Genomic DNA, 22,946 nt, shown 5'->3' with positions numbered 1-22,946 from the left:
ATGGAAGGGGGTGAGAAGCAGACGGTGCTGCGGGCTCCTGCCCTGCTCCCCCAGCGACGGGCAGGTGGCCGGGCCTCAGTATCCGGGGCACACCTACCCCTCGATGCTGCCTTTGTCAGAACACAAGAAGAGAGCCTTAGCTTCCCAGTTCATCTCCTGAACCACTTCTGGTTGATGGGCTGTATTTTTGATGCTGTGAAAGGACTGTGATCAGGAAGAAATTAACCACAGATAAGTAAGAATGGGCTTCCCGGTGGTGCTAGTAAAGAACCCGCTTGCCAATGCAGGAGACGTAAGAGACTTGGATTTGATCCCTGGGTAAGGAAGGTCCTCTGGAGGAGGGCATGGCAACGCACTCCAGTATTCTTGCCAGGAAAATCTAGTGGACAGGGAAGTCTGGCGGGCTGCAGTCCATGGCATCACAAAGAGTCAGATGTGACAAGCAACTTAGCATGCACACATATACAGTCCCTTAAGACAAGGTAGCGTGAAGTGGCAGATGTGGAAACTCGGTCTTGGAGAGGTGAGACTGTCCAAGTTGCCACCACAGATTGGAATTGAGCAGGTTGAGAACCTGTGTTTTCCAGCATGATATTTCTTACACATCATCCCCCATATATGAAGACTGCTTTGCATACAAATTATCTCAGAGAGTTAAGACAGCCCAGTGTGGCTTGGAGACCCCTGACGTAGCCTGCCTTTGCCTTTCTGTGAGCTGATAGTTGAGGACCCGAGAAGACAATTGCTAGAATGAGGAGACCAGGCTCTAGTTCACAGCTTCCAGCGCTGGGTCTGTGAACTCTTAGAAGGTGCTGGATGGTCATCAGGGAATCCATTGAGTCAGCAGCTGCTTTCAGCGGTAAGAAAAGGAAAGCAGGAACTTCCCTGGCTGTCCATTGGTTAAGACTTTGCCTTCCAACGCAGGGGCCGTGGGTTCAATCCCTGGTCAGGGAGCTAAGATGCCTTTTAGACAAAAAAAAAAAAAAACTAATACATAGAACAGAAGCAATATTGTAACAAATTCAATAAAGACTTTAAAAATGGTCCACATTAAAAAAATAAATAAAAAGAACAGGAAAGCAGTTCCAACAATAATATATGTCATCTCTCCGGTCCCATCACTTCATGGCAAATAGATGGGGAAACAGTGGAAACAGTGGCTGACTTTATTTTTGGGGGCTCCAAATCACTACAAATGGTGATTGCAGCCATGAAATTAAAAGACACTTACTCCTTGGAAGAAAGTTATGACCAACCTAGACAGCATATTAAAAAATAGACATTACATTGTCAAGAAAGGTCCGTCTAGTCAAGGCTATGGTTTTTCCAGTAGTCATGTATGGATGTGAGAGTTGGACTATAAAGAAAGCTGAGTGCCGAAGAACTGATGCTTTTTAACTGTGGTGTTGGAGGAGACTCTTGAGAGTCCCTTGGACTGCAAGGAGATCCAACCAGTCCATCCTAGAGGACGAGATCAGTCCTGGGTGTTCATTGGAAGGACTGATGCTGAAGCTGAAACTCCAATACTTTGGCCACCTGATGCAAAGAGTTGACTCATTTGAAGAGACCCTGATGCTGGGAAAGATTGAGAGCAGGAGAAGGGGACGACAGAGGATAAAATGGTTGGAAGGCATCACCAACTCAGTGGACATGAGTTTGGGTAAACTCTGGGAGTTGATGATGGACAGGGAGGCCTGGCATGCTGCGGTTCATGGGGTCTCAAAGAGTTGAACATGACTGAGCGACTGAACTGAACTAAACTGTCCAGAAGTGGACAGTGGCAGGATTGCTTAATTCAGCTCTCTATTTCTCTTGATGGTGACAGAGTGGCAGCTGGACTCCTAGCATCAACATCCAAAGGAGGAGAGAGTTGTCCCCTCATCCTTCTCTTTTTACCAAAAAGATTTTTCACTTTTTTATATATTGGTTTACTTCTGTGCTGGGTCTTTTTTGCTGCTCCCGGGCTTTCTCTGGTTTCAATGAGTGGGGGCTGCTCTCTTGGTTTAGGTGTGCTGCATTCTCCCTGTGGTAGCTTCTCTTGTTATAGAGCATGGGCTCTAGGCGTGTAAGCTCAGTAGTTGTGGCGCATGGCATAGTTGCCCCGTAGCATGTGGAATCTTCCTGGACGAAGGATCAAACCTGTGTCCCCTGCATTAGCAGGCAAATTCTTATCCACTGTACCACCAGAGAAGTCCCAAGACAGACTTCTCTCCATTACTCCTAGTAGACCTGGTCTCACTGGCTAGGGCTGGGACACAGCTGTGAGGGAAGTTAGACCCAGAACATCTGGTGTTTTCAGCCTGTTCAGAGGGAAGTGGGCTCTACCAGCAAGGACCAAAGGGGTCAAGAATGGTGGTCGAGTGCATGTCAATCCCTGGGAAGTGGATGGGAAGGAAGGTGAGGCCCAGCGCACTTTTTTCTGGGCAGTCAGCAGTCCATGAATGCAAGGCCTTCCCAGAACCATAGCTGTGGAGAAACTACACCTCACTCAGCTGCTCTGACATTCTGTGGTGTTCCTGAAGAAAGGTACAGACCATCATAGAAATAGAAACAGTTGTCCGGGATGGCAGTATTTCATGCTCATCTTGGACTTCCCTGGTAGCTCAGATGGTAAAGACTCAGCTTGCAATGCAGGAGATCTGAGTTTAACCCCTGGGGTGGGAAGATACCCTGGAGGAGGGCACAGCAACCCACTTCAGTATTCTTACTTAGAGAATGGACAGGGGAGCCTGGTGGGCTACAGTCCATGGGGTTGCAAAGAGTCGCACACAACGGAGCAACTAAGCACAGCACAGTGCTCATCTCAGACAAAGTCAGGCTTTGCTGACACTGTCGAGGTCATGGTCAGCAACCCACGGGAACACCAAGCTCTTCTTTTCCTCTTTAGCTTTATTTTTTGCTGTGAACCCCAGGATCCTTGCCCAGAAGATGATCACGCTCTGCTTGTCTGGAGCTGAACTCCGTCTGAGTGGGCGCTGGATTCCAATTGGACTGGTGGTGATTCCATTCCTGCTCGGGTCGGGGCAGCCACTGTGGTGCCCAGGACACCAGGAAACAGCTCCAAGTGGCTGGGCCAATCTGAGAGCTTGCTGCTTTGGGTTAGTGACTCCCTAGGGACAAGGGCCAGTGGGTCACAGGCACTGAGAGCTGCTGCTCCCTTGAACCTGGTGAGCTGCAGCCTGGTCGTCTCGGTGACCACCCCCCACTAACCCTGGTGCAGGGGATCCCTTCGCCTGGAAAGCCCTGATTTATGGCAACAACTGTGGAAACACACCTAACACCCTTGCCAAACAAAACACATCTATATTATGTTGAACAAGCACAACTTGTGATCGAAACCATTTACATTAAGTCTATATACAAATGAGTTCTGTTCCAAGAATGTGTTCATAAGTTTAATTTGTTTGTAAGTCAGAGCTAGCCTAGGTACCCAACTAACACAGTTATATAGTACTATAGTATATTTTAGTCACTCAGTCGGGTCCAACTCTGTGACCCCATGAACTGTAACTCACCAGGCTCTTCTGTCCATGGGATTCTTCAGACAAGGATACTGGAATGTGTTGCCATTCCCTTCTCCAGGGGATCTTCCTGATCCAGGAATTAAACCCAGGCCTCCTGCATTGCAGGCAAATTGTTTACTGTCTGAGCCACTGGATAGCCACTGTAATATAATACTTTACTGAAATATAATTACTTTTCTGAAAAGTAATACATAAAAAGCAAAAAATAAAACAGTTTTAACCTTAGAGTATAGTACTCTGAGATCAAGGAGATTAGTGAATCCTAAAGGAAATCAACCCTGAATATTCACTGGAAAGACAGATGCTGAAGCTGAAGCTCCAATACGTTGGCCACCTGATGTGAAGAGCCGACTCATTAGAAAAGCCTCTGATACTGGGAAAGATTGAAGGCAGGAGGAGAAGGGGACAACAGAGGGTGAGATGGTTGGATGGCATCACCGACTCAATGGACAGGAGTTTTGAGTAAGCTCTGGGAAGTAGTGATGGACAGGGAAGCCTAGAGCGCTGCAGTCCATGGGGTCACAAAGAGTGGGACACGACTGAGCGACTGAACAAGAACAGTAGTACCCTGAAAAGTGCAGTAGTACAGTACAACAGTTGGCATACAGGGAATGGCATCCAGTGAACAGGCAAGAAGAGTTACTGGCTGGGGGAGGGAGAGGAGATGGGAGCCAGGAGAGCACAAGGATCATCAGCAGTAGAAGACGGAGGGCAAGCTGCAATTTCACCCATGCCTGATGTTGATGAAACGCTTGTTCATGTCTTTGAAATTTCGAAACTTGAAGGTTTGTATGCAGGGGACTTACTGTATTTTTCTCCCACCACCCTTTTAAAATTGTTCAGTGAAGGAACCTTTCTGCTGCCACTGGGAAAAAAACTCGGCAGGCAGGCCCTTGACTTCCCTTCTATAAAAGCGGAAGGTCTTTTACACCCCATGGTAACTCTAAAATTCAACCATTTCAACTCAGGACAATCCAAGATGATAATCAAATCTCCAGACTTGGTTTTAACGTTACCATTTTTCCCTCCTTTGGCTCCACTGGGCCAGCTTCAGGCTGAAGGCTGAGATGGGAAAGGGACACAATGGTTCTCTGTCAGGCACTCCTCTTCCTGAGTTTCTGGCCAGTTTCAGGGTCCCAGAGACGAGAGGAAGGGAAGCAAAGGCTGGAGGCTGGGTCAGGTCCCCCCTGCACAGGCACCTGGCTGATCTGTCTCTGGCAGCTATGTGACACTGACTTTCTTAGGGTGCTTCGTCAGCTCTCAGGGAGTGCATCCTGGGCCCCTCGAACCTGGCAAGTGTGTCTATTGTGGTTTCATGGGGCAGGTCTTAAAATCAGACATTTGCCTCCAGCTTTCTCCTGCTCCCAGGCTCCCCCCAAAACACAGGCAGCTCCACTGGACAGGCAACGAGAGGACCTCTCACTGTACTCCCCCTGGTCACCCCTGCGACCCCCAACTCCCACCCTGACTCTCTAGAAGCTTGGCCAGTCCCAGCACAGTGACCCTCTCCAACCTCCCCTCTCCAACCTCCGCTCTCCAACCTCTCCTGCAAAGCACTCGATCTGTTCTGTATTCCCTGGTGGGAGACAGACTCTAGTCCAGCATGAGGGCTTCCAGACAAACCTTCCAAAAAAGTCACCCACTTCCCCTTCCTGGGGGAGAAAGATGGGCTCTCAGCACAGCTTTTTATAAGATGCTTCCCTACTACATGGGGAGTATGTAGTACTCCCTTATATCCCCGACCTGACTGAGGGTTCTAAGATTCTTAAAACTCTTCTCAGACTGTTTCCCGTTCATATCAATTGTATTTCAGAGTCTCCATCAAAACTACAGTCCAAATACCCTCTTGCACACTATTTACAACCAGTGTTCTTGCCTGGAGAATCCCAGGGACGGGGGAGCCTGGTGGGCTGCCATCTATGGGGTTGCACAGAGTCGGACACGACTGAAGTGACTTAGCAGCAGCAGCAGCAGCAGCAGCAGCAGAGGTAGACATTATTATCCTTACTCTCCTGATGGGAAATAGGCACAGTGAGGCTAAGTGACTTGTCCAAGGTCCTACAGCTAACGGATGACTGTTCTCAACACGCCTTTTATTGCCTGCCATGCCACTCCTGCATGCTTAGTCGTGTCCGGCTCTTTGTGACCCTTTGGACTATAGTCCACCAGGCTCCTCTGTCCATGGGGTTTTCCAGGCAAGAATACTGGAGCTGGTTCCCATTTCCTTCTCCAGGGGATCCTCCCAGCCCAGGAATCGAACCTGCGTCTCCTGCATTGAAGCAGATTCTTTACTCACTGAGCCATCTTGGAAGCCCTGGCCACTACACAAATCCTGGTGAATGGGTAGACCACATGACAGTCCTCTTCGCCTAACCCAAGGCCAGCAACTGATGATCAATATGTTCAATAATCTGTACAAAGAAAAAAAAAAGATTACTCCCCCAAGGAATGCTTTGGGGGTGACAGAAAGGTTATATATCTTGATTGTGAGGTCAAAGTCATTGAGTTACACACTTTAAACAGATGCATTATTAAGTTATACCTCACTGAAGTTGATTTTGAAATATCAATCAATTAAATAATAATAATAACCTCTGGCCCCTCAGTGATGAGGGACTAGAGCTGAGATGTCATTATGCAGATGTGGAGCTGGGGACCAACTTGGACTCTGCATGAAGAGCTAGTGGAAGTCATCAAAGGGAAGGGAGGTGTCCAGCAGAGTTCCAGGGAAGTCACTCGGCTCCCCCATCAAGGGGAAGAGAAGACTTTAGCTCTTGACTTTCTACTTCCCTCTTCCTTCTGTTTCCTTCCTTTGGACTCTCAAGGCCTCTGTAGCTTTATCATAAGGCTTCTCCTTTTAAACTTGAGCCAGACCAAGTGGACGGCTGCTCTCCACCCCAGCGTGTGCAGCAAAGGGACCCCAGTGCAGGCTCTTGGGCCTGGAGTCCCTGTCTGAGTTCCCAACTGTCACATTTCTGCTGGGCTGGCCCTCTCCTGGGGACTGCATACTCATCCAGGTACCCTGACATCTGATGAGCTCACCCTCACATCCCCACAGAGTGCCTACAGGGCCTCTCTGGGAAAAGGGCCAATGAACAGGAAAATATATGATGGCTATCTGAGGCCAGACCCAGTCTGCTGTCTGCCGGTCTGGCTCCTGCTTGGAGGAATGAGGCAGGGAGAAGCCATGGAAACTAACCAAGCATGTCAGTCAAAGGGAGCAGCTGAGCTCACTTTCTGCATGAGGGGGACAAGAAGGACAGAGCCACGGATGCCTGAAATGAAGAAAGCACTGGTTTGCCCAAACGAAGGAGGTTGGTGTGACTGTTCTGAACCCTTGTAGCTTGAAGGGGAGGGGGCCTGGCATGATGAACCCACAGCCAAAGCCCAGGGCAGGAGAGTGTGGTCTCCAGATACACTGCCTGGGCTTCAGTCCTGGCTTTACCAGTTGTGAGACCTTGGACAGGTTACTAAACCTCTCTTTGCCTCATTCCTCATCTGTAGGTGAGGATCACAGCACCTACTCATGCAGTTGTTGTGAAGGCTTGGAACAATTTTTGTTTCTTTAGTTTCCAAGAGTTAGAATGTGAAGTACTTAGATCAGTGCCTGATACAGTGTGATTTTGTGGCCACAGCAGCAAAAACCACACGGCCTCAGAAAGTACCTCAACAGTCAATACCAAGCTCTTCTCACCCACCCCCAGCCCCAAACATGCCCCTCCTCTCAGCCAGCCCTGTCAATTTCAAACATTTCAACTTGCTTAAAGACTTGAAAGTCTTGCTGAAAGACCTTAAAACACACTTGTTTTTACACTTCACTTGCTTAGCCCACTATCTACGTATATTCATCTCATTAAAGTTGAAATTAGGTTTAAAATGTAGTTAAATTTTTAAAAGTTATATTTAAAATATTTGAAAGTTATATTCATGAAGCAATTCTATAAGAAAAATTGAAAATGTCAGATCAGATCAGATCAGTCGCTCAGTTGTGTCCGACTCTTTGCGACCCCATGAATCGTGGCACGCCAGGCCTCCCTGTCCATCACCAACTCCCGGAGTTCACCCAGACTCACGTCCATCGAGTCAGTGATGCCATCCAGCCATCTCATCCTCTGTCGTCCCCTTCTCCTCCTGCCCCTAATCCCTCCCAGCATCAGAGACTTTTCCAATGAGTCAACTCTTTGCGTGAGGCGGCCAAAGTACTGGAGTTTCAGCTTTAACATCATTCCTTCCTTCATGGGAAATAGATGGGCACACAGTGGAAACAGTGTCAGACTTTATTTTGCTGGGCTCCAAAATCACTGCAGATGGTGACTGCAGCCATGAAATTAAAAGACGCTTACTCCTTGGAAGGAAAGTTATGACCAATCTAGATAGCATATTCAAAAGCAGAGACATTACTTTGCCAACAAAAGTTCATAAGGCTATGGTTTTTCCTGTGGTCATGTATGGATGTGAGAGTTGGACTGTGAAGAAGGCTGAGCGCCGAAGAATTGATGCTTTTGAACTGTGGTGTTGGAGAAGACTCTTGAGAGTCCCTTGGACTGCAAGGAGATCCAACCAGTCCATTCTGAAGGAGATCAGCCCTGGGATTTCTTTGGAAGGAATGATGCTAAAGCTGAAACTCCAGTACCGGCATAGAAAAAACAAAAAAGATTGAGAAGAAACCCCCAAAATGTAAAAATAGCAGTCTCTATGTGGTAGCCTTGTAGGTACTTCTTATGTTCAGGTTTTTCACATTTTCCCACAATAAGCCTTAACAATCAGAAAATAAAAATAATCAGCTTCCCCAGTGGCTCAGCAGTAAAGAATCTGCCTGCAATGCAGGAGATCCAAGAGACGTGGATTCAATTCCTGGGTCAGAAAGATCCCCTGGAGAAGGGTATGGCAACCCACTCCAGTATTCTTGCTTGGAGAATCCATGGGCAGAGAAGCCTGGTGGGCTACAGTCCATGGGGTTGCAGAGAGTTGGACATGACTGAAGCAACTAAGCATGCATGCATGCAATAAAAAAATAAATCTTCTTTAATATAGTTGGAAAGTCAACTTTCCTGTCACACTCTCATTATTTCTGCTCTTTACTACAGATAAGCACTGGTCTTTTTGTTTTTTAATTAATTAGTTAATTTGGCTATACCGGGTCTAACTTGGTGGCACTTTCATGGTGCCCTGCAGGATCTTTTAGCTGCGGTATGTGGGATCTAGTTCCCTGACCAGGGATCAGACCCGGATACCCTGCATTGGCAGCACAGAGTCTTAACCGCTGGACCACCAGGGAAGTCCCCTTGAAGTCTTTTCTAAGATTTCCCCTTGAGAGACCCTGGGTGCCCTTAGCTGGAAGCAGAAGGCGCTGTGGCAGAGGGGCACAGGCACAGCTGGGTGACTTTCTGGAGCCCCCTCCAAAGCCACCTCCTCAGGCACCTTAGCTGGGGCAGTGTATCTCCAAGACGCTCCTGCCTTCAGTTCTAGAACACAGGCCTGCAAGACTGCTGCTGGCCTTGGTTTCTGAGAAAACTTTTTCCAGGCTTCACCTCTGCTGCTGCTGCTGCTAAGTCGCTTCAGCCGTGTCCAACTCTGTGGCATGAGTACTGGAGTGAGTTGCCATTGCCTTCTCCCTTCATCTCTGGGTGGGTTATAACCACCCACCGGTAGAGTCAAAGGGGCACTCATTTTTCTGCACTTCCAGGGACTGACCATATTTTCTGACTGGGAAGTTGGGTTTTACTGAGGAAAAGGTCCACTTGGTCAAGGTGGACTCCAAGGGGAGGGTGAGCTCTGCCGGCTGGTTAAGGATAAGGGAGTGAGGAACTGTGGAGCGGAGGGAAGACAGTGGTAAGCTTCTGGAACCTCAGGAACTTCTCCACATGGGTCCTGACTGTTAGCAGCCGCCTGCTCCCTAGTGATTAGCAGGAAAACTCTTGAAATGGAAACGGGTCAGTGTGCTTGCCTTTGATAGCAGCAAGAAGAGGGAAGCAGGGAGTTCTGGGCAGCCCTCCTCAGCACTCCAAAGAGTAGAAGGGTGAAGGGCGGGTCAAGGCCTCCTGCAGAGGGGGGAACATTTCTGAGAGGATGGTCCTGATACAGGGGACTCTGGGCTGAGCAGCGCAAAGTCCAGTGTGGAGCCCCCAGCAAAACTCATTTTCACATTATAAACCCCACATCCTAAGTGAAGCTCAGGAAGCTTGATTTAAAACCCACATAGAGACTTCCCTCGGAGAAGGCAATGGCACCCCACTCCAGTACTCTTGCCTGGAAAATCCCATGGATGGAGGAGCCTGGTGGGCTGCAGTCCATGGGGTCGCTAAGAGTCGGACACGACTGAGCGACTTCACTTTCACTTTTCACTTTCATGCATTGGAGAAGGAAATGGCAACCCACTCCAGTGTTCTTGCCTGGAGAACCCCAGGGACGGGGGAGCCTGGTGAGCTGCCATCTATGGGGTCACACAGAGTCGGACACAACTGAAGCGACTTAGCAGCAGCAGCAGCAGCAGCAGCAGCAGCAGAGACTTCCCTGGTGGTCCAGCAAGACTCTGCACTTCCACTGCAGGTGGACGCTGGTTCCATCTGTGGTTGGGGAGTTAAGATTCCATACGCAGCAAGGCCCAGCCAAAAGAATAAAAAAAATAAAACCCAGATAAAATCAATAGTAACTTGTTGAATTTTTAGAGGTCAAAGACACTTCTTCATAGTACGTCATCTTTTGTCTACAACGTCTTCATTGTTTATTTGAAGATGTAAATAGACAATTTACTTACTTAACTTTATTCATTTAACCAACACTTAGCTATAGTATTTGCCTGGTTCTGTTCTAAGTCCTTCAGAAAAAGATCAACACATTGAAACTACTGTATTTTATCTTAAAACTAGAAAATAATTAATTTAAAAATCTCACTCCGTATTTTTTTGTAATTTTTAAGAGAAAAAAATAAAATTTTTTTTTGCCTGGCTTTAACACAAAATTCAAGGCCATAGGTGCTTTCAACTAGATTGATGGAGTCTCTTTGTAGTTGTCATTTCTCTATTTTAGGCATGAAACTCAGCCAACTTATCTATCAGTCATCCTACAGATTTCAGGAAGTATATGAAACAGTGAGGACCTCCCCCGTTAGGCCTCTATGTGTCCAGTTAACCTGCCAGGCCCTACTGTGCTTGGTAATGAATGGTGCCCCACCATTCAGTTGGGGAGCAGAGGTTGAGCCCCCATGACAGAGACACACAGAGGCTTAACTTCCTGTGGACAAGAGATTAACAGGTGTTATCTGATGCCTGAGGAGTGGGCTCCTTGTCCATTTTCCACCGTGCCTTCATGCCACAAACGATGTCCACTTCTATCCCAAGAAGCCTGTGAAGGAACGCCCCCTCCCACAGATGCGGTTTCGCAAGTACCTCCCATGAAAAATCAGATCTCTGAGGAAACCACAGGGCCTGAGTCTGACTGTTCTTGTCACAGGCTCTCTTTGTTCCAAAGGTGATCAAAGAAGCAGCAAGAAGCAAAGCTGGCAGCATTTCCAGGCCAGGAAAAACACTTGGACCTTGTTTTTAAAACCCTCTGCTCCACTGATAATTTGCCCCAAGGTGCTCAGCTGAGATATTTCAAGGGCAGATAGCCAAGTGTATTAGAGCTTTTCCCCTTTCATCTATCAAAGCACTGGATTGAGAAAGTCATTTTATATCCAGAAAACTATATATATGCCTCTCTGTTCTGAAAGCAGAAAATTATTACCAAAAAATTATTTTGTAGAAAATCTTTTAAAAATCTAAGTAAAAAAATATATCCTGTTCTATTCCAAGGAACACTCTTGGAATGACTATGTTGGAAGTTGCTTTATTTAATGGAAAGCAAATAAATTTATGGGCTGAAATTAAGTAAGTCATCAGGAAATCAGTGAATGGATCTGAATGCATCACTTAACCTGCTGTCCTTCATTTTCTCTGATAGACGATGAGAGCTACCTTTACTTGCAAAATTAATAGTCCTAGTTGGTTTGGGGAGGCTTTGTTTGTTTTTTAGTTTTTGGCCCAGCCTAACAGCATGTGGGATCTTAGTTCCCGGACCAGGGATGGAACTGGCACCCCCTGCAGTGGAGGCAGAATCCTAACCGCTAGACCCTCAGGAAGTTCTAGTCCTACTTGTTTTATCTCATGGTGAGGGAGGTCTTGAAATCCCAGCCAATCTTTCTCTTAAAATGTAGTCTCAACTCTCCAATCTGCAAATGACAGTGGCTCAGTACTTCTGTTCTGCTTTAGAATGAAATTGAATGATATTACATTTAGAATGAAATAGAATGTAAGACAGTAAATTACAAGGACTTTGGATTAAAAACCCAGAAGGAGATAAGAAAAGGGATAGTGTAAAAACAGGGGCCTGAACTATAACAGGGGGTAGAATATTGAGGGTTTTTTTTTTTTTCTTGTTTTGTTTTGTTGTTTTGCCAGTTTTTACCTGTCCTTGCCAATTTCCTGACCATGGGTTGTCAGATTTTTATCTGTTGGAGGTCAAGGGAACCTGAGAGGAATCTGTGAACCCTCAAATTTGACAGGTTAAAATGTTGTTGTATGAGGGTGTGTTGATTCTAAGATACGCCCACAAATTCTTTGATAATTCTCCCCTCCAACAAGGAAAGTTGATTCCTCTCCCCTTCCTCGTGTGCTTGTTCGGTGACTTGCTCCCAGAAACTCAGTCATAAAGGCACTGCCTACAGGCCCTCCTTGCTTTCTCTTTCAGTTCACCTGAGGAAAGCCAGCCACCACATTGTGAGGACGCCAGCAGCCCTCACCAGCCACATGAGTGAGCCACCTCAGAAGGGGGTCCGCCCGACCCAGTCCAGCCTGTGGGCCAGGGTTTCTCAGCTTCAGCACTCTTGCCTTTTCGGGCTGGATCATTTTTGTGTGTTGAGCTCTCTAGTGCGATGAGGAGGTTTAACAACATCTCTGACCTTCACTCCCTAGATGCTGATAGCACACACCACACTCTTGGTGATAATCAAATATGTCTTCAGACATTGTCAAATCTCCCCTGAGAGGCAAAGTCACCCTCAGCTGACAGCCACTGTGTTAGATGACTGCAGCCCTGGTCGACTTCTCAACTTTAACCTCATGAACCAGAATCTCCCAGCTAAACTGCTTCTGAATCCCTGACCCACAAAAACTGTGAGCTAATAAGCCACTAAGTTCTCAGGGGTGATTTATTATGCAGCCATAAGTTCAGTGGGCATGTGACTTTTCAGAGGGAAACAAAGGTCTTTCCCTTTCTTCGGGTTCCTGGGGGCACCTGACCCTAAAAGGTTTAAGAACCCTGGATCTTGTCCAGCCTCCTAACCTAAGTAAAAATCGTTTCTACAACATCCTTGGGTATAGGTCAAACATACACTACTTGGATACTTCCAGTATTCCTACTTCATAACATCATTCAGTTCATTTTTTTTCTCAACAGTGACTTGTACTGAGCCAAAATCTACTGCATGAGCTCCTGCCTGTGTGGCTGGTGACCTGTGTATTTTCATTTGTCCTTCCCAGCTCCTCAATCCCTATCAAACTTAGCTTTCCTCTGCCCTGTCTTCTTTTTTTTAAGACCCCTGTTAACCTAGTAAAATGTTTCTTGCTACTGAAAACATCAGCTCCAAAAGATAGTGCATATTCTGTGTAGCATTTGTGGAATAAGAATGCCAGGCAAGGAGCTTCCCTGGTGGCTCAGTGGTAAAGAATCCACCTGCCAATGCAGGAGACACGGGCTTGTTCCCTGTTTTGGGAGGATCCCACGTGCTGAGGAACAAATAGGTCCATGCTCCACAACTATTGAGCCTGTGCTCTAGAGCCCAGGAGCCACAACTACCGAGCCCACATGCCACAACTACCGAGCCCACATGCCACAACTACTGAGCCCGCTCACCCTATAGCCCGTGCTCTGCAACAAGAGAAGCCACTGTAAGGAGAAACCATGCACCACGACAAAGAGTAGCCCCAACTCATTGCAACTAGAGAAAGCCTGCTTCCAGCAGTGAAGACCCAGTACAACCAAAAATAATAGATAAATGAAAAAAGAAGTAGAAGACGGGGTGCCTTGCCCTGGGTACTCTGAGTCTGGATGCCTAGATGTGCCGTAACCATCAATCACCACGAGAGGAGCTCTCTCAAGGAAAAGGTGATGTGCTGAGAAAGGCAGAGCAAAAAGACAGAAGGACCCAGGCCCTGCTAATCTCCCCAAATTGCACACCCACCAGCCCGAGGCTGCCCTCCTCCAGCAGTCTCGTTACCTGAGAGAGTACTACTTTATTGTTTAAAGTCACTCAATGGCACCCCACTCCAGTACTGTTGCCCGGAAAATCCCATGGATGGAGGAGCCTGGTAGGCTGCAGTCCGTGGAGTTGCTAAGAGTCAGACACAACTGAGCGACTTCACTTTGACTTTCCACTTTCATGCATTGGAGAAGGAAATGGCAACCCACTCCAGTGTTCTTGCCTGGAGAATCCCATGGACGGAGAAGCCTGGTAGGCTGCAGTCCATGGGGTCGCACAGAGTCGGACACGACTGAAGTGACTTAGCAGTAGCAGTGAGGGTAGTCTGTTACTTGCAAAGATCCTAACTGATACAATTAAGAATTCTCAATATATAAAGGACTCACTACATAAAGGCCACCTGACACGAAGAGCCAACTCATTGGAAAAGACCCTGAGGCTGGGAAAGACCGAAGGCAGGAGAAGGGGGCGACAGAGGATGGGGTGGCTGGATGGTATCACCGACTCAACAGACACGAGGTTGAGCAAACTCCTGGAGACAGCGAAGGACAGGGAAGCCCAGCGTGAATCTGTTCATGGAGTCACAAAAAGTTGGACACAACTTAGCAACTGAACAACAACAACACAAAGGACTTTAAAAAGATATTCCTCATGAGGGAACGCTCAGGAGTGGGAAGTGTGTGTGTGCGCTAGCATGTGTGTTTGCTCCAAGGGAACAGCAACATCTAAGGAACAAATGAAACAGAACAGGAAGGCAGAAGAAGATAGGGGGATAAGAAGCCAAGAGCTAAATATAGACAAAAACCCAAATATATCGTTCAAGAGGAGATTATGTTTAGAAGAGGAATTAGAATGATACAGGAAGAAATCAAGAAGAGGTGCTGAATAACTTTGGGAATTTTAAAATGCTGATGATTAATGGAAAGGCAATATAGTTTTCAAACACAGAGGCCCAGGGAAAGGACAAGAATTAAAGGACTAAGGTAGTAGGAGAAAGCACCAGTTCTAGGACCAGGTGAGAGGAAGCAAATGCAAAAATACCTATTAGATACTCATTCTGTGTTTGCTCATGCAGGTGACACAATAAATCCAAGAACAGTTGAAGCCAAAGTACAAGATTTTCTCTCAAAAAAGCAATGGAGAACATTCTATCCTGCACATAAGATGCATACAATAAATATTGCTTGAATCAATTAGGAACAATATTTGATCAAGAAGCCAATTGTTGGGTTAGGGTTATTGTGTCTTTGGAACACAGGGAAAGGAAAATTAGCAGAGTGGCTAGAGTGATTCTGGAAGGGACCATGGGATATATGAACTGGGTCTTGAAATTTACAGAGAATTTATTTGGGCATGGAAAAATGTGTAGAGAATTAATGATATTGTGGTGGGTCATTAAATTCTTAGTCATAGATGCCTGGCAGTTGCTGCAGTCTAAATAAGTCCTATTATTATGATCCAGAGACAAGCATGCTATCAATGCAGTAGAAATGAATGTGTGACTAATTGTTTTTAATTTAAAAAGTAAAAAGGGTTTCATTCAAACAGAAAAATGTATGAAAAAACTTGATTGACTAATATAATCTTTGTGCCACTCTTTTCAATGTTAGCAATTCTTACATTTTTTAATTAATAAACAGGCTCCACAAAGAAGCTTAACTGAAAGAGAGTCTTTGTTAAGCTTGGTGCTTATGTCACTAAGAAATTGAAGCTGTCATAGTCACCCTGAAGTGAGGAGCGTAAGCTGCCTGACTGCTTCTTGACTGCTTCTTGCTAGTCACGTGATGATGAAAAGTTTTTTAAACTCTAGGAACATCAGTAAAATAAAGATAATAGTAGTGCTTCTCTCGATAGATTGTGAGAATTAACTGAGAAAAATGAAGGTAGTGATAATTAATGAGGTGGCTCAGACGGTAAAGCGTCTGCCTGCAATGTGGGAGACCTAGGTTCAGTTCCTGGGTCAGGAAGATCCCCTGGAGAAAGAAATGGCAATCCACTCCAGCACTCTTGCCTGGAAAATCCCATGGACAGAGGAGCCTGATAGGCTACAGTCCATGGGGTCACAAAGAGTCGGACACGACTGAGCGACTTCACTTTCACTTTTCACATACTAAGTATTCTTAATTAAGAGCTAAAAAGCTCAACGAAAACTAAGATCATGGCATCCGGTCCCATCACTTCATGGGAAATAGATGGGCACACAGTGGAAACAGTGTCAGACTTTATTTTGCTGGGCTCCAAAATCACTGTACATGGTGACTGCAGCCATGAAATTAGACGCTTACTCCTTGGAAGGAAAGTTATGACCAACCTAGATACCATATTCAAAAGCAGAGACATTACTTTGCCAACAAAGGTCCATCTAGTCAAGGCTATGGTTTTTCCTGTGGTCATGTATGGATGTGAGAGTTGGCTTGTGAAGAAGGCTGAGCGCTGAAGAATTGATGCTTTTGAACTGTGGTGTTGGAGAAGACTCTTGAGAGTCCCTTGGACTGCAAGGAGATCCAACCAGTCCATTCTGAAGGAGATCAGCCCCCGGATTTCTTTGGAAGGAATGATGCTAAAGCTGAAACTCCAGTACTTTGGCCACCTCATGCGAAGAGTTGACTCATTGGAAAAGACTCTGATGCTGGGAGGGATTGGGGGCAAGAGGAGAAGGGGACAACAGAGGATGAGATGGCTGGATGGCATCACTGACTCGATGGACGTGAGTCTGAGTGAATTCCAGGAGTTGGTGATAGACAGGGAGGCCTGGCGTGCTACGATTCATGGGGTTGCAAAGAGTCAGACACGACTGAGCAACTGATCTGATCTGAAGTCATTATATAGGACTTCCCTGGTGGCTCAGACTATAAGGAATCTGCCTTTGGTGCAGGAGACCTGGGTTTAATCCCTGGGTCAGGAAGATCCCCTGGAGAAAGGAATGGCTACCCTTATTATATAAAATTTTTATAAAGTAAAAAATTATTATATAAATACATAATAACAATTATCACAGGCATGCAAAACAGTCTAAGGCCTAAAACCAAGTGGGCCAGAAAAAAGAAAAAAGTAATGACCAATAATTATGAAATAATCACCAAATAACCAAAGTTACCTACTATTGACATTTTGGTATATTCCCTTCCAGTCTTTTCTCTATATAAAATGTTTTGGTTGTAACCATACTACATGTACAATTTTGCATCCTACTTTTCTTTAAAATTTACCACCTTCAAATCAATGATATATTTCTAAATCTTTCCGTGTACAGTCTTCTGAGCTCTTTGTTATTTATAATGTTTTTGAATTTGCAGAAAAGCTGTTTTTGAATTTGCAGAAAAACCTTCGTTATTGGGGTCTCTGAAGTGTCAGTCTGCCTTGGGCAGTGATGCTCTTCACCCTGTTCTGTGATTCTTGAGGGCAGTGGGCACCGTCTGATTCAACTTTGTTCTCTTAGCTCTAAGCAGGTAAGTGCCTGACATCAGGGCAGGACTGAGGATACTTTGGCTGAATGAATGAATGAGTAAATGAGTTAACAGGGATGCAGGTTGCTTGAAGTTTATTTAAAGACTGAGGAGATCATTTTAAGGTCAACCAGCTTTATTTGATTTGAATACTCTCTCATGCACATGTGGCAAAACAGTATCATGTCTAGATTCAGTTCAGTTCAGTTCAGTCACTCAGTCGTGTCCGACTCTTTGCAACCCCATGAACCGAAGCATGCCAGGCCTCCCTGTCCACCACCAACTCCCGAAGTCCACCCAAACCCATGTCCATCAAGTTGATGATGCTATCCAACCATCTCATCCTCTGTTGCTCCCTTCTCCTCCTGCCCTCAATCTTTCCCAGCATCAGGGTCTTTTCCAATGAGTCAGCTCTTCTCATCAGGTGGCCAAAGTATTGGAGTTTCAGCTTCAGCATCAGTCCTTCCAATGAACACCCAGGACTGATCTCTTCCTCTAGGATGAATTGGTTGGATCTCCTTGCAGTCCAAGGGACTCTCAAGAGTCTTCTCCAACACCATCAATTCTTTGGCACTCAGCTTTCTTTATAGTCCAACTCTCATATCCATACATGACCACTGGAAAAACCATAGCCTTGACTAGACGGACCTTTGTTGGCAAAGTAATATCTCTGCTTTTTAATATGCTGTCTAGGTTGGTCATAACTTTCCTTCCAAGGAGCAAGCGTCTTTTAATTTCATTGCTGCAATCACCATCTACAGTAATTTTGGAGCCCAGAAAAATAAAGTCTGACACTGTTTCCACTGTTTCCCCATCTATCTGCCATGAAGTGATAGGACCGGATGCCATGATCTTAGTTTTCTGAATGTTGAGCTTTAAGCCAACTTTTTCACTCTCCTCTTTCACTTTCATCAAGAGGCTCTTTAGTTCTTCTTCACTTTCTGCCACAGAGATTATGACTCTTATTTTTTACACAACCTTAGGTTTTTTCCCAAAAATGGACATTTGGGGTGCAATGCAGAAGTACACTAAAGATCCAAAAAGCTCAATGAACCTGAAGCAGGAAAAAACTCAAATAGCAACATGCCAAAGGACATTATAATCAAATTGCTAAAAACAAGCAATAGAGATCTTAAAAGTAGAGAAGAACAAAGATACGTTACATCTAGAGGACCAAACAGTTTTCATTAGAAACAATGCAAGCACCCACCCCCAAAATGCCCTCTTTAAAATGCTGAAAGATAAAAAGTTACCAGTCTAATGAAATAAAGATACTTTCAGATAAGCAAAGGGTGAGAGGGTAATTTCCCTCAGAATTGCATTATTAAGAAATGCTTTTAAAAGAGTTCCTCAGTACTCTTGCCTGGAAAATCCCATGGACAGAGGAGCCTGGTGGGCTGCAGTCCATGGGGTCGCGGAGGGTTGGACACTACTGAGCGACTTCACTTTCACTTTTCACTTTCATGCATTGGAGAAGGAAATGGCAACCCACTCCAGTGTTCTTGCCTAGAGAATCCCAGGAATGGCAGAGCCTGGTGGGCTGCCATCTATGGGGTCACACAGAGTCGGACACGACTGAAGTGACTTAGCAGCAGCAGTTCAGTTCAGTTGCTCAGTCGTGTCCGACTCTTTGCGACCCCATGAATCACACCTCCCTGTCCATCACCAACTCCCGGAGTTCACCTAAACTCATGTCCATTGTGTCGGTGATGCCATCCAGCCATCTCATCCTCTGTTGTTCCCTTCTCCTCCTGCCCTCAATCTTTCCCAGCATCAGGGTATTTTCCAATGAGTCAGCTCTTCTAATCAGGTGGCCAAAGTATTGGAGTTTCAGCCTCAACACAGTCCTTCCAATTAACACCCAGGACTGATCTCCTTTAGGATGGACTGGTTGGATCTCCTTGCAGTCCAAGGGACTCTCAAGAGTCTTTTCCAACACCACAGTTCAAAAGCATCAATTCTAGAATAAATGAATGGAAAAAATGCAAACACCAATCATAAGCAATCTAAACTAATATCAGACAAAGTAAATTCCAGAAGAAGGAGTACTACCAGAGATTTTAAACATTTTTTCATGATGACAAAAAGGACAATCCATCAAGAAGATAAGAATCCTAAGTGTGTGTATACTTAGTAAATGAAATTCAAAATAGAGGAAACCAAAAATGAAATGAGAAATAAATCCACAATGACAGTTTCAAATTTCAACAATTCTCTCTGGGCAATCGATAGGTTAAGGAGAGAGAAAATCAATAGGTGCAGCTTTGAACATTATCAATCAACTCGACCTAACTGTTATTTATAGAACATGACACCTAATGATTGCAAAATACACATTCTTCTCAAGTGCAAATGTAACATTCACCAAGATAGTCTATATCCTGGGCATAAAACAAGTCTCACATTTAAAAGGACTGAAACAGTGTAGAGTATGTTCTTTGACCATTAAAGAATCAGAATGGCAACAACAACAAATAAAAAAAAACAATGACAATATCTTCACCTTCCAGGGTAAGTCTCATCCAATTAGATGTTCATGTGGCCTTTTCTATCTCAGTTCAGTTCAAGCAAACTCACTGGTTTGAAGTATTTTCATAGTTGAGACCACCAGGTAGAACTAACCATTCTATTTCTTTTGCCTGCACTGTATTCGGTATGAATGTCTGTATATAAGTATGAATATATGCTATGCAATAAATACAGAGATTATGCTGATATTTTATGTACAGACACACATATGTAATTCTTATTTTGTAGTCAGTCTCATCTAATCCTTTCATTTTTGATAAAGGACTGACTCTAAAATCAAATTTTAAAAATACGATAAACTACAATGGAATATAATTTGCAAAAATGCTGAGGCAGGATGCTGTACACCTAAAACTAACACAAAAGGTACTTCCCTGGTGGTCCAGTGGCTAAGGCTCCAAGCTCCCAATGCAGGGGCCTTGGGTTCAATCCCTGGTCGGGGAACTCGATCCCACATGCTGCAACTAAAAAAAACATCCTGCGTGCTGCAAGCCAGACCCATGCAGCCGAATTAAAAAACAAAGGAAAACTAACACAATATTGTAAATCAATGACATTTCTGTTGAAAAAAAAAAAAAAGAAAGGAAAGAAATGGAAAGAGCCTTGGGAGCACTGCTAGGGCTCAACCTCTCTCCTCTCTCGACGACACCTTTAGTCCACCACTTTCTTTTCTGTGGCCTGGCTTTTTCTAGCCACAGGGCAGAAAACACAGGCAAAGAAAAGGACACATCTGTGCCGTACCGTGTAACCATTTGGCAAGTGACTAAGTCCACTCTTTCCCACCCCATTCCACAATCCTTATAGGAGAGAATCACTGATTCAGTTTCCTATTCTTGAACCAATTACCTGTAGCAAAGTGAGAGAAAGCAAATCTCGGGTAGGAGTTACTTTTGAGCCAATCAGCTGTGACCTGCAAGTCCTAGGGAGACACATTTCAAGCCCAGCTGTGCTTTCTTGGTTCTTGCTGTCTGACTCAGCCCTGGGACCTTCTGCTGCAGCCAGAGCAAGAATATTTAGGACAGGATAGACATGTGCTAACAGTGCCTGAAACAAATATTGACAATTCTGATGAGCAATGATTTCCATTTCTGGCAGTGGTGTATATTCTTATCCATGAAAACGACAACAAAATTAGACCTAGAATCAAAATGAATTGTGTCTTGGTTGAAAACATTGCGAAAAGACTATTGCATCAAGCCTTAAGCGTCATCTTATTCAACACAGAAAATCAACTCCTGATACAGCAGAGATCAAATGCTAAAATTTCCTTTCCATTTTGTTTTACCAGCACTTGCAGTTATCCATTAAGTCATAAAGGGGAACTTGAAGAAAATAATGCAACTGAAATACGAAGGGCAGCACAGAGGCCTTTAAAAGCTGAATTAGTGATTTCCATGGCACAGGTTTCCCCAGACGATACTAACTTTTTAAATTTTATTTATTTTTGACTGCATCTGGTCTTAGTTGCAGCAGTGGGATCTTTTTCATTGCAGCACACGGGCTTCTCTCTAGTTTGTGACGCGTGGGCTTAGTAGTTAAAGCATGTGGGCTTAGTTGCCCTGAGGTATGGGGGATCTTAGTTCCCAGACCAGGGGTCAAACCTGAGTCCCCTGCATCAGAAGGCAGATTCTTAATGACTGGACCACTAGAGAAGTCCTTTTTTAAAAACTTTATTGGGATATAGTTGATTTACAATGTTGGGTTAATTTCTACCGTGCAGCAAGTGGATCAGTTATACATATACATATATCCACCCTTTTTTAGATTCTTTTACCATATAGGCCACTACAAAGTGTTGAGAAGAGTTCCATGTACTATACAGTAGGTTCTTATTATTTATTTATTATTTGTTCAGGTTATCTATTTTACATATATTAGTGTGTATATGTCAAGCCCAATCATCCAATTTATCCCTCCCCCACACCCTCTGGTAACCAGAAGTTTATTTTCTACATCTGTAACTGTATTTCTGTTTTATAAATAAGTTCATTTGTAGTTTTCTTTTTAGATTCTACATATAAGCAATATCGTATGGTATTGTCTTTCTCTGTCTGACTTGCTTCACTCAGTAGAACAATCTTTAGGTCCATCCATGTTGATGCAAATGACATGATGTCATATTTTGATGGTTGAATAATATTCCATTGTGTATATGTACCACATCTTTATCCATTCCTCTGTTGCTTGACATTCAGGTTGGTTCTACATCTTGTCTATTGTAAATAGTGCTGTCATGAATATTGGTGTGCATTATTCTTTTGGGTAGTGTTTTTCTCTGGATATACTCCCAGGAGTGGTTGCTGAGTCATATGGTAACTCTATTTTTAGTTTTTTAAGGAACCTCTGTAGCAACTATACCAGTTTACATTTCTAACAACAGTGTAGGAGGGTTCCCTTTTCTCCATACCCTCTTCAGCGTTTACTGTGTAGATTTTTTTTTTGACAACAGCCATTCTGATTGGTTGTGAGATAATACCTCATTGTAGTTTTGATTTGCATTTCTGTAATAATTAGTGATGTTGAGCATCTTTTCATGTGCTTTTTAACCATCCATGTGTTTTCTTTGGAGAAATATCTATTTAGATCTTCCATCCATTTTTTTAATTGGATTGTTCATTTTTTCAATATTGAGCTGCATTATCCATTGGTATGTTTTGGAGATTAACCCCTTGTTGTTGTCGGTTGCTTCATTTGCAAATATTTTCTCCCATTCTGAGGGCTGAAAGACAATAATTTTTTAATGAGAATTCACTGTAATCCGATGGCATTTGGGGTGAAATTAGGTGCATTTTGCTTGTGAGGAAGAATGTATTAATAGCTTTGGATTCCAATGCCTGTGAAATTAAGAGCTATTGTTATGTGTCCAAGGGAGAACTAGAAGATTTCTGCAACCAATGGTGTAATCAAGATAACTTCCGGGTTTAAAATGATCTCACAGATTTTTCTTTTCACATGTTGAGGTAACTTTATTTGAATCAGTTCATTGAACATTAGAAAACATGAATATGAAAGTTCATGAATGATTCTACAAGTACTGAAAAACTGGTCCACAATAAAAGGGACTGATGATGACCTCAGGCCTATGACTATCAAACTCAGATGTGTGTTCAACAGTCCTTGAAGCACTTAGGTATCCGCTTTTCCTCAGTGTACTGTCACTTGAATAAACAGGTTCCTTTGAGGAACGACTAGGAATCATTGGTGTTCACT

General features: G+C 44.5%; 1 pseudogene; it reads left to right on the top strand.

Moving 5' to 3' along the window:
• LOC133227347 (isopentenyl-diphosphate Delta-isomerase 1-like) lies at positions 1 to 22,695 on the top strand (annotated as a pseudogene).
• The last annotated feature ends 251 nt before the right edge of the window (positions 22,696 to 22,946 follow it).

Source organism: Bos javanicus, chromosome 16 (genome assembly GCF_032452875.1).
Source record: "Bos javanicus breed banteng chromosome 16, ARS-OSU_banteng_1.0, whole genome shotgun sequence".
NCBI lineage: Eukaryota > Metazoa > Chordata > Mammalia > Artiodactyla > Bovidae > Bos > Bos javanicus.
The sequence above is the reverse complement of the archived record's forward strand: the minus strand, read 5'-3'. Positions and strand labels throughout refer to the sequence as shown.